A 9,586-nucleotide genomic window follows, 5' to 3' on the forward strand; every position below is an offset into this window, starting at 1 on the left:
ATGCTGAGCAGGAGGCAGGGTGGCAGCAGAGCAGCTGCCTGCAGAAGAGGCAAGGGCTGTGGCCCGCACACCCTCGTGCCACCTTAGCCCCCTCACCTCTGCTTCCAGAACCAGGGCATAACCGGGGGGTGGGGGGTGCAGCAGCTGACTGTGGGCAGGGACCTGGGTCTGTCCCAGAGCTGTGGGGATGGGGATGGGGAATGGAGGTGCAGCTGCAGGTGTGGACCTGGGCTGGGCTCTCTGCCCCTGGGGTTATCCTCAGACATGGACTGGAAAGGAGAACTAGCAAATCTGAGCAACACACCAGATGTGGCCCATAGGTGCAAAAGCAAAGCAAACCCCAGGCCCAGCAGAATCTGCTGCTGGCCATGGGAAGGGAGTTGTGTCCTGGGGACTTTGAACTCCAGTTCACTGGAGGGGATTTTTCTTAGAAGGTGAAGCAGGCCTTGGGAAACCCCAAAGGAGTCAGAAGGAGAGGCCTTTGGAGCACAGAGCAGAGGAAATGGTCTGCTATGAGAATATGACACAGGTTATCATATGAGGAAGAAGATAAGAAAAATATAAGGAAGTCAAGCCTGCATCACAGACTTACATTTCACTTAGTGCCAAAAGTCAGCCCCCAAATCATCTGCTAATCTCAAGGGGGAAACAGAGCTTTAAAACAGAGAGCCCAGTGGTCAGTACCCTGGCCACACCATCACTCAGCATCAGTAATAATGAATCACAGAGCAATATAAAGAGGATGGCAGTGCTGAGACGTTTTCTTGCCAAAAATATTTAAGCCGAATTGAATCACATCTTCAAACCTAGGTACCACTTTGAAGGAAATGCAAGGATAGAGGAACAAGCTAAATGCACCAGGAGGAAACCATCAGGCAAATTGAGAATACGGGAGGCTCCAGTTTATGCCACAAAGTGTGGTGGTGGCAGGGACCAGGGGAGGCTGCTCTCTATTAAGAAACTGGAGAGACAAAACACAAAAAACAACATATTAACATATGATTGTATGCCAATTTCGAGGGAGAAAAAACATTTTGGCAACCATTGAAGATGTCTGAATATGGCTGGGATTCATATATTCAGTAATTATTAAGTTTCTCAGGTGGCATCATGATGTTGAGGCTATGAAAAGTGTCCTTACTTTTTAAGAGATGCATGTTGAAGTACTTTAAAGGGGTCACACTATAATGTTTGCACCTTGTTTCCAAATGGTTCAACATTCAAAATATATATAAATAATTTTATAATTATAATATAATTATATAATTCACATAGACATACAGTATTTGTATATGCTATATATACAAAAACAAATACAATATGACAAATATATTAATGACTATTGAAACTATGTGCTGATTGTCATTATTCTTTCAACATTTTTACTTAACGTTTCACAAAACAAGTGAAAAGTCACATTGCGTCAGTAAAAGGCAGAGCTGATACCTCTGCTAAATGCCTAATGTAACAAATTAATAGTAGCAAATTGGAGACACATGCCTAGAAAGTGAAAGAACACAGACAACAAACTCCAGAAAATGACAGGTACATGGGCAGACCTCGGGACAGCTGTAGAGAATGAATGAGAAAGCAGCATGAAAATAATCTGCTTTTCCAGGCATCAGAAAGAATGCACAACATTCCCATGTGATCCAACGTAGGGAGTATGGGTGGCCCTAAAGAAAGCATTCCAAAAATAGGAGAAATCATCACAGATATAAGGAGAGAATGTTATATAACTGATAATAAACCTGTAAGTAAGGAGAAAAGTATGGGCTGGATTTCAGGCAAAAGCAGTTATTTGACTTGTTTCTAGAAACATCTGAAAAATATTTTTTAATTATAAGAAACTGCAAGAAAGTCCCTTAAACGTCCATGCAAGGGAAATTTCCATGTGCATTATAGATAAAGGCTTATTATGTTGCAGGCTTCTTGGCAATGCTAAATATTTGGGAGAAAGATCACACCAAGACCATTTTGAATGAAGAAAGCATGGACTCAATAATTTTATCCCAGGCAAATTGTGAGATTAGAAGCAGCATAAAGAGAATCTCATGTGTGGGCACGGAAAAATAACTCTTATGGGGAAAATGGCATGATACACATTCCACTCAACCAAGAGTAAAATTTAAAACGCACGACCAATGCAATCACCTGGAAGTTCTTGTGGGACTTTCTGTCTGGGTTTGGGGCCCAATCTTAGTAACCCAGTCTGTGTCCAGCAGCACCCGCTCGGCCATGGGGCCTCGACTTTCTCTCCCTGTGCCCAGAGGAGGAGCCGTCTGAGCCAGGGTGCTCCATCCTTCCTGTGATGCTGTCTTTTGAAAGCAGTCACCATGGTGGCTGAGACCCAGCAGCTACCATCGATAAAGACAGGAGAGGGCCAGGGATTTCGCTCAGTGGTTCCACTGCCTGTCTTGCAAATGCAAGGTCGGGAGTTCGATCCCCGGTACCAATAAATAGATAAATAAATAAATAAATAAATAAATAAATAAATAATAAAGACAGGAGAAACCACACCAGAAAAATTACAAAGCTAACCAGACAACCATCTTTTTTTCTGTCTTTCACTTTTAAAATATGTTAAATATGGTTGCATAATGATAATGAACTCAAATAGCGATTTTCCACGTCTTCGGTGGGATACAATTCTCTTTTGTGATTTTTTATGTTGGAGATGGAAGCCAGGCCCTGCACGTGAGCTACACCCCAGCACCTTCATTTTGATTTTTTAAAAATAATAAAATACCAGGAAGTAAACACATCTTTAGTCTCTAATCATATCATCTTGCATCTAAGACACGTGACTGTTTGAGGATGTTGTTTATGATACTGTTTTCTTTAAAAACAATGCACATGGTGTGGCCCAGGAAGCATGGCTGGCACGCACACATGCCCATGAGTCTGTCAGTCCAGGGCATGCGGGAGCACAGGGATGAGGACAGACAGACACCAATCTTATTTTCTGAGCCACAGCACTCTCTCCAGGGAGCTGGGCTTGCCGTGATGTGCCCGAAAGCCGACCTCTCCTGCCATGCACAGGGCTTCATTTGCCACGTGGGGACAGGAAAGGGGGGCGCCAGTGGAATTGCACCAGAGTAGAGAGAACGGGGGTGGGGGCACTGCCCAGCTGCACAGGAGGCACTGAGACCCCAGGGCGAAGGAGGAGCCCCTCACTGAAGGCGGCCAGGCACCTCCCAGGGCGAGGGTGGGCAGGACCGAACCCAGAGCGAGGTGAGCTCCTCCTCTGCCTCCCCGCTGGACAGCAGAACCCCAAGTTCTCGAGTTGCCTCGGTGGCCTCCAGACCCCTGGCTCCTCGGGGGCCTCTGAGCATCCTTCTCCCGATAGTCACCTCTCCTCTACCCGCGTCCCGTGTCTCCAGGGTCCCTGGCCAATCCACACGCACTGTGTGTTCTGATCCTGTCGCAGTCCGATAAATCAGAGTTGTTCCTGCCATGTCACAGATCATGGCAGATGGGAAGACTTGTCCTGGGTCACCCAGGGAAGGAGAAAGAGAGCTGAGGCTCTGTGTGCAGGTTCAGCGGGCTCTGGTCAAGCGGATTCACCAGGCAGTGCTGGGCAGGTGGATGAGGACATGAGGGAGCCCTGATGGGATAAAAAGGTGCCAAGAGAAGCGTGGGAGGGTCTGACACACTTGTGTGCTGTTGGTCACCCAAGTGGCTTCAGCATGGCCCACGACAGGGCTGGGTGCACACACAGCACCCCCGTGGAGGTGGGGATGCGGCTGACCATGAGGCTTCCGGGCCCCCCAAGGGGCTGTGGCCGAAAGGTCAGGGAGGGGACCGTTGGAGGAAATGGTGGAATGAGGTGAGGCTGTTTCTAGGTCAAGTGGATGAGAGGGAAACCATCCCCACCAGTGCCACAGCCGTCCTGAGCACCAGGGCCCTGAGAAGCCAGGTCTGAGGGAGGGGACCCCCACCCCACCACAGCGGGAGCCAGAGCGCGCATGGGGCTGCCAGGCAGCGGGCTGGGCCTGGAAGGGCGCCTCTGAGCCTACGGCAGCCTGCGCGCTGGAGGGCTCCGCCCAGCACGGGACACGGGCACCCAGGCCCAAGTGCCAAGCCACATGGCCCTGGGTGGGAGCCACGCCCCCAAAGAGAGCCTGCCACCGTTCAGAGGCACGGGCTCCAACACAGGGGCAGCCGGCCTGCGGAAGACCAAGCTGGCCGAGGAGGGGAAGCAGCAGCCTCCTCACTGCTGGAGGGGCGGGCAGCAAGGACGGGACGCCCCTGGGAGGACCTGAGCCCGCTCCCTCCACATGTGCCTCCCTGGGGACTGCGCCGGAAGCTGCAAGGAGAGCCACAGCCCGGCAGGTAACTTGCATCCCTCCCCGCAGGGCAGCAGGCAAAGGGTGCAGGAGAAGCCTCGAGTTCCACCGAGATTCCGAGCAGCCTCGGGCCACGCGGTCTCCTCCGGCAAGTGGGAAGCTCTGCTCTGCTTTGGCAAAAAAGAAAGGAGGTGAGAAAAGGAAGAAGAACAGGAGAGGGAGAGACTTCCAAAGGGCCGGAGAGCTGCTTCCCGCCCCAGGACAGGGCGGGTAGCTTCCCAGCGCAGGGCAGAGGGCTGGCTGCCCTCTCCTGCTGCCGCCCGGCTCAGGTGTGACCGGTCTCCGGGTCTCACCACGCCCAGCTCCTCCTCCCCTTGGCCCCACACCGGGTCCTGAGCGGCCCTCAGTCCGCGCCGGGCCCCCAGAGACGGCCTACTCCTGGGGTGCGGGCTGATCCTCGACAGCCGCCGTCGGTGCCCTGGAGCGGAGCGGGGACCACCAGTCAGCCACCGCCTCCCTAGTACCCGACGGAGTGGGGGCACCGCAGAGCTCCGCGTGCCCTCCCCACGGCCCAGGCGGGCTGCAGTGGACACAGTCACCGTGTCCTGCTCACTGACCGTGTCACACAGAGCCTGGGGACACAGAGCAGACCAGGGTCTCTGGGAAGAGCCCGGCGGCCGCGGGCGGAGGCCAGGAGAAGAAGACAGGCAGCAAGGTGGCCGCTCTGGCCGCCGTGGTCACCCGGATCGGCTGGGGGCAGGCGGCACTGACTGCGGCCCGCGGGCCGGGCCGGGCCAGGGACGTGTCCTGCCCAATCCCATCTGTCAGACCGGCTGAGGTCGCTGGCGGCCTGCTGTGTTTGCTTCCTGCTGTTGCGCAACAAAATCCCAGAAGAGCAGACTTGAGGCAGTGGCCACTCCATGTCTCCCTCTCTGAGGGTCAGGGGTCCTGGCTGGTACGGCTGATGCTGGGGGGCAGGGGCTGCTCGGCCTGGGGGGCGGGGGCGGGGCAGGAGGGCGGGGCGGGCTGGCAGTGGGCGGGGCTGGACCTCTGGGTCGACCTGGATCCCCCCAGCGCCGTCTGGCGACTTCTGGCGGCGCAAATCCGGACCCAGGAAGTGAGCGCCCTGGGATGCGGGGTGAGGACGCGGCGGTGGGCAGCCTCTGCCCCACGCTGCTTCCGGCGTCCAGGCGGGCCCTTCCCTCGGGGATCGGGAGGCCCGGTGACCCTGGTGTGCGCGCCGTGGGTGGCAGGGCTGTCCTGAGGGCCAGCGGCGAGACCAGGTCAGCTCGCGCTGTCCCCTGGGTGGGACCGGCGGCCGCGACTGCAGCACCTGGCCCCCCGCGAGTGCCCAGCCCGGAACCCCCGCCCCAAGACTGGCGCACCTGCCCAGAGCACCGCCCAGGAGCCCCGGGGAGTGTCCCCCCCCCCCCGACTCCGAGAGGAGAGCTCTGGAAAGGAGGAAAAGCGGGGGCCTGTGGAGAAACCTGTCCAGGGACTGGGCTCCCAGAGACCTTGGCGGGAAAGGCGGCGTTTCTGGAGGGGAGATGGGCTTGGGACCCCACCAAGTCTGGGATGGACGGTTGGGATGAGGGTGGCCCGGACTCCACCCTCCCCCAGCTGCAGTTGGCTGGGTCCCCAGCATGGAGACCGCACCGGCCAGCCCTGTGCACCACCGAAGGGCAATGTGACCCCAGTGACCTTCAGACAGCCTTGCTGAGCAACGGCCCAGTCAGTGTGGTGCCATCTGGACGCCACCTGGTCTGAGGTGCTGGTCCGAAGCTTCCAAGCTTCGAGTGCTTAAGTCGCTCTTCCCACGCTTGCTCAGAGGGCCTAGCTCTGAGCTGTGCATCCAAGACCTCCTGACCGCTGTCCCACTTCATCTCATTGTCTGAGCCAGAAAACAGAGGCCAAGATCTTCCCAGCCTGCTGCACCCAGCCAGTCCCAAGGGGGGCGGGATGGGCATGAGGCTGGATTGTGGGGGGCCCAGAGGAGGCCCTCGAAGCACACAGCAGGCACATTTTAGCAACAGGATGATGGCATCCGGGCGCTATCGTCTGACAGGTCCACCCACCTTTCAGATGGCGGCACAGCGTCAGCCTGCACACCTGTAGCTCTGAGCAAAGCAAGGGGATTTCTGACTCCTTGTCTGCTGCAGAGCCAGCCCTGCCGGGCATCAGATCTGTGTGCACAGTGGCACCTGTCCTGGGCCGTGCAGACCTGTCCATGCCATGCATCTGCAAGTCCGGCTCTGCGGGACCACGGACCAGGAGGGCAAGAAAATCTGGGCTCCTCCAGCTACTGAGCCCACGTGTGTTTCACCCTGAACTTCGTGAAGATCACAGAGGCAGATCCCAGTCTTCTCCCTGGTCTTAGCCCCAGTCCCCAATGGTGGAGCTGCCACCCACAAAGTGCTCGGCTCTGAGGGACAGCGACCAGTCAGAGGCTTCGAGGTGCAGGCAGTTCCGTGGTGTCCTCTGGTGGGGAGACCAGAGCCAGAGTGGGCTGGAAAGGACAGGGAAAACTGCAAGGACCTGGTTGGTTCGAAGCCATCTTCAGAACCCACGAAGAGGGCTGGGCCAGGCAGGCAGAGGATGCCAGGCAGCCGCAGCTCAGAGCAGCCGAGGCCTTTGTGTCCACAAGGGCAGCCCAAGCTCCACCCCTCCCCGCCCCCCTCCAGCCCCGCTGACCTCCCGCAGGGCTCCACCACACCTCCTTCGAGCCCCTTTTCTGTGCTTGCCCCTGTGCTTAGAATGCTCTTGGAGAAGCATGTCCTGTGGCCCCTTTGCAGCGAGGATTTCCCTGGCCAACCCTCCTCACCACTCGCTCCCTCACAAATCGCCAGTGGAGCTCGGAACCCTGCGTGTCGCCTGTGGGAACAGAGGGGCCTTTGCCGCCTGGCTGAGCAGGCTGGTCTCCTTTGGGGCCCCACAGCCACACTCAGGGAAGAGTAAATGTGCCCATGCTTGGAGCCCAGGGTGTGGGTCAGGTGCTGTTGGCACTTAGGCAGGGGCCATCCTGGAGTCAGGGCAGGGGCCATCCTCAGTGCTTAGCACCCTCCTCCGCCCTCGCAGGGAGTCCAGTCTTCCTGACCCGGCACACCTCCCTCTCCCTCTTGAATCCACACCTGGATCTCTGGTGCCAGTGTGCTGGCCTGGACCCATTCACTTTATACCCTGCACATACGGCAGCGTCTTCCCTCCGCGGTCCTGATTAGGACCCGCGTCTGGCTCCGCCGTTCTCTGTGCTCCTCCATGCCCAGGAGCTGAGAGGAGATGTTCCAGAAGTAGATGGCCAGAGCTTCGACCCTAGGAGCGAAAAAGAGCACCAAGATTCCAAGCAGAAAAGAGCAGACCGGAACTCCAAGGAGGAGCACCGAGGGAAGGCTGGACTTCAGGACGGAAGAATCTGCCTCGAAGAAGGCAAAGAAGGAAAGACTCAGGAAGAAGGGGAGCAGCCAGGTCTCAGGTCTTCCGCTTGTTCCCTTTAAGACGGCGCTGAGCACCGTCTGAAGGTTGGAGAAGAAGCCCGGTTCGGCCCCTGGGGGCCCAGCCTGTAGGCCTGCCTGGACTGCACTTCAGGAAGAGGAATTGTCTCAGGCCAGTAAATATGTAGTGTAGTTAATGTATGTAAGTAACAGAACTTACTTTAATCATTTTATCATACCAAACAAAGGAAGGGAAGCTGCTGGCGGGGCCCCAGGAAACACTGGCCTGTGGCCTCCACACCCGCCTCTCTGTTCCCTGCAGACGTCCACAGAATGAACTTCCTGAGGAGCTTCCAGAGTCACCGGCTTGCTAAAACCAGCCTCAGGATGTTGCAACTGAGCTGCTCAGTTCTCTCCTCCTCAGCCAGACCTCTTCGCCTTCACTGCACACAGATTAGCAATGCTGACAGTAACGGCAAGCACAGGGCAGCATTCACTCCGAGCCGAGAACATTCCAAGCCCCTCTGAGGGAAGTAGGGTGGACCAGGATTCAGACTCCTCGATAAATCCGGCTTCGGGTTCATGCACTTAAACCACTGCGCTGAATTTAAGAGGAGGAAGTCAGGCATTACTATAGGTAGATGCCTGTCCGTGTCCCTGATTCACAGCCTGTCACTGCCAACCGCATGGCCTGCCCACGTCACCCAGTCTGCCCAGTCTCAAGGTGCACTGGGCCAGTTTTAATCACCAATAAATAACAGCCAAGAAATCATCTGTTGTGTGCAACATACAGCAAGGGACTTGGAAGTGTGAGCCACGTGTCCACCCCATTTACTCTTTTTTTTTTTTTTTTTGGTACCGAGGATCGAACTCAGATCCTCCCACTTGCAAGGCAAGCGGTGGAACCACTGAGCTAAATCCCCGGCCCCACCCCATTTACTCTTCATAGCCACCCCCATTTAGACAGAAACTGCCAGGATCTGAATTCAGATCATCATCAGAAAGGCAAACCTGCAGCCATTTTTAGCCCTGAGTTTCTGGGATTCGAGATTCCTCCTCATCTTGTCCAGAGAGACAACTGGGTCACCATCTTTGCAAGGCCAACTGTCTCTTTCCCAGTGTGTAAAAGAAAAGCTAGTGAGTGTGGGTCTCCAACATGGACGTGCTGGATGCACAAGACAAGCTGCTGTGATGCCCTCAAGATCAGCTCGCGCCTGGCCAGGAGCCTGCATCTCGCTGCCCAGGGCCATGGGAGTCACTGCAGGCCCAGCAGAGGATCCTGGGTCTTCCGTGCTCTGCGGCCTCTCAGGCAGGGGCAGAAAGCATTTCCTTCCGGGTCCTCTGATCCACACAGGTCCAGCGGCTCTGCTGCTGCTTCAAGACCACGCCACAGGGCTGGCTTCCTGGGTGCAGCCAGGGTCCTGTCCCCTGCACCCCATGGACCCCCTGGGCCCCCACCCAGCCCTGCATCCTGCCCTGGAGGCTGTGTTTGGGGAGTCAAAGCCAAAGAACCTGCAGGCTACATGGGTGCAGCCCTCCCAACCTGCCCTGCCCTGCCCAGAGGCGAGGGGCATCACAGGAAGGTGGAGGCAGCCGGCAAGGTGGAATCAGGTTTCTATCTGAGTGTCCCGCAGCACAGGCAAGATCCCCACCGAGAGTGAATTCTCAGGGAAGAAAGGAGCTGCTCTTTCAGGCCAGGACATGCTGTTTGCGGGTCCATCTTTGTCCCTGTGTTAATGATGTTCTTTTCACCATGTATTTTCAAGTTCTGCCTGCCAGGCTGGAGACCAGTGTCGTGTGCTCAGGGAGGGCTGTCATGATGCTCAGCCAACCCGTTGGGTAATTTTAGAGTTCTCATGGTGTTGAGAT

Source organism: Heterocephalus glaber, unplaced genomic scaffold (assembly GCF_053883595.1).
Source record: "Heterocephalus glaber isolate CG9 unplaced genomic scaffold, H.glaber_assembly_v1.0 deba00001067, whole genome shotgun sequence".
In the NCBI taxonomy this organism is placed as follows: Eukaryota; Metazoa; Chordata; class Mammalia; order Rodentia; family Bathyergidae; genus Heterocephalus; species Heterocephalus glaber.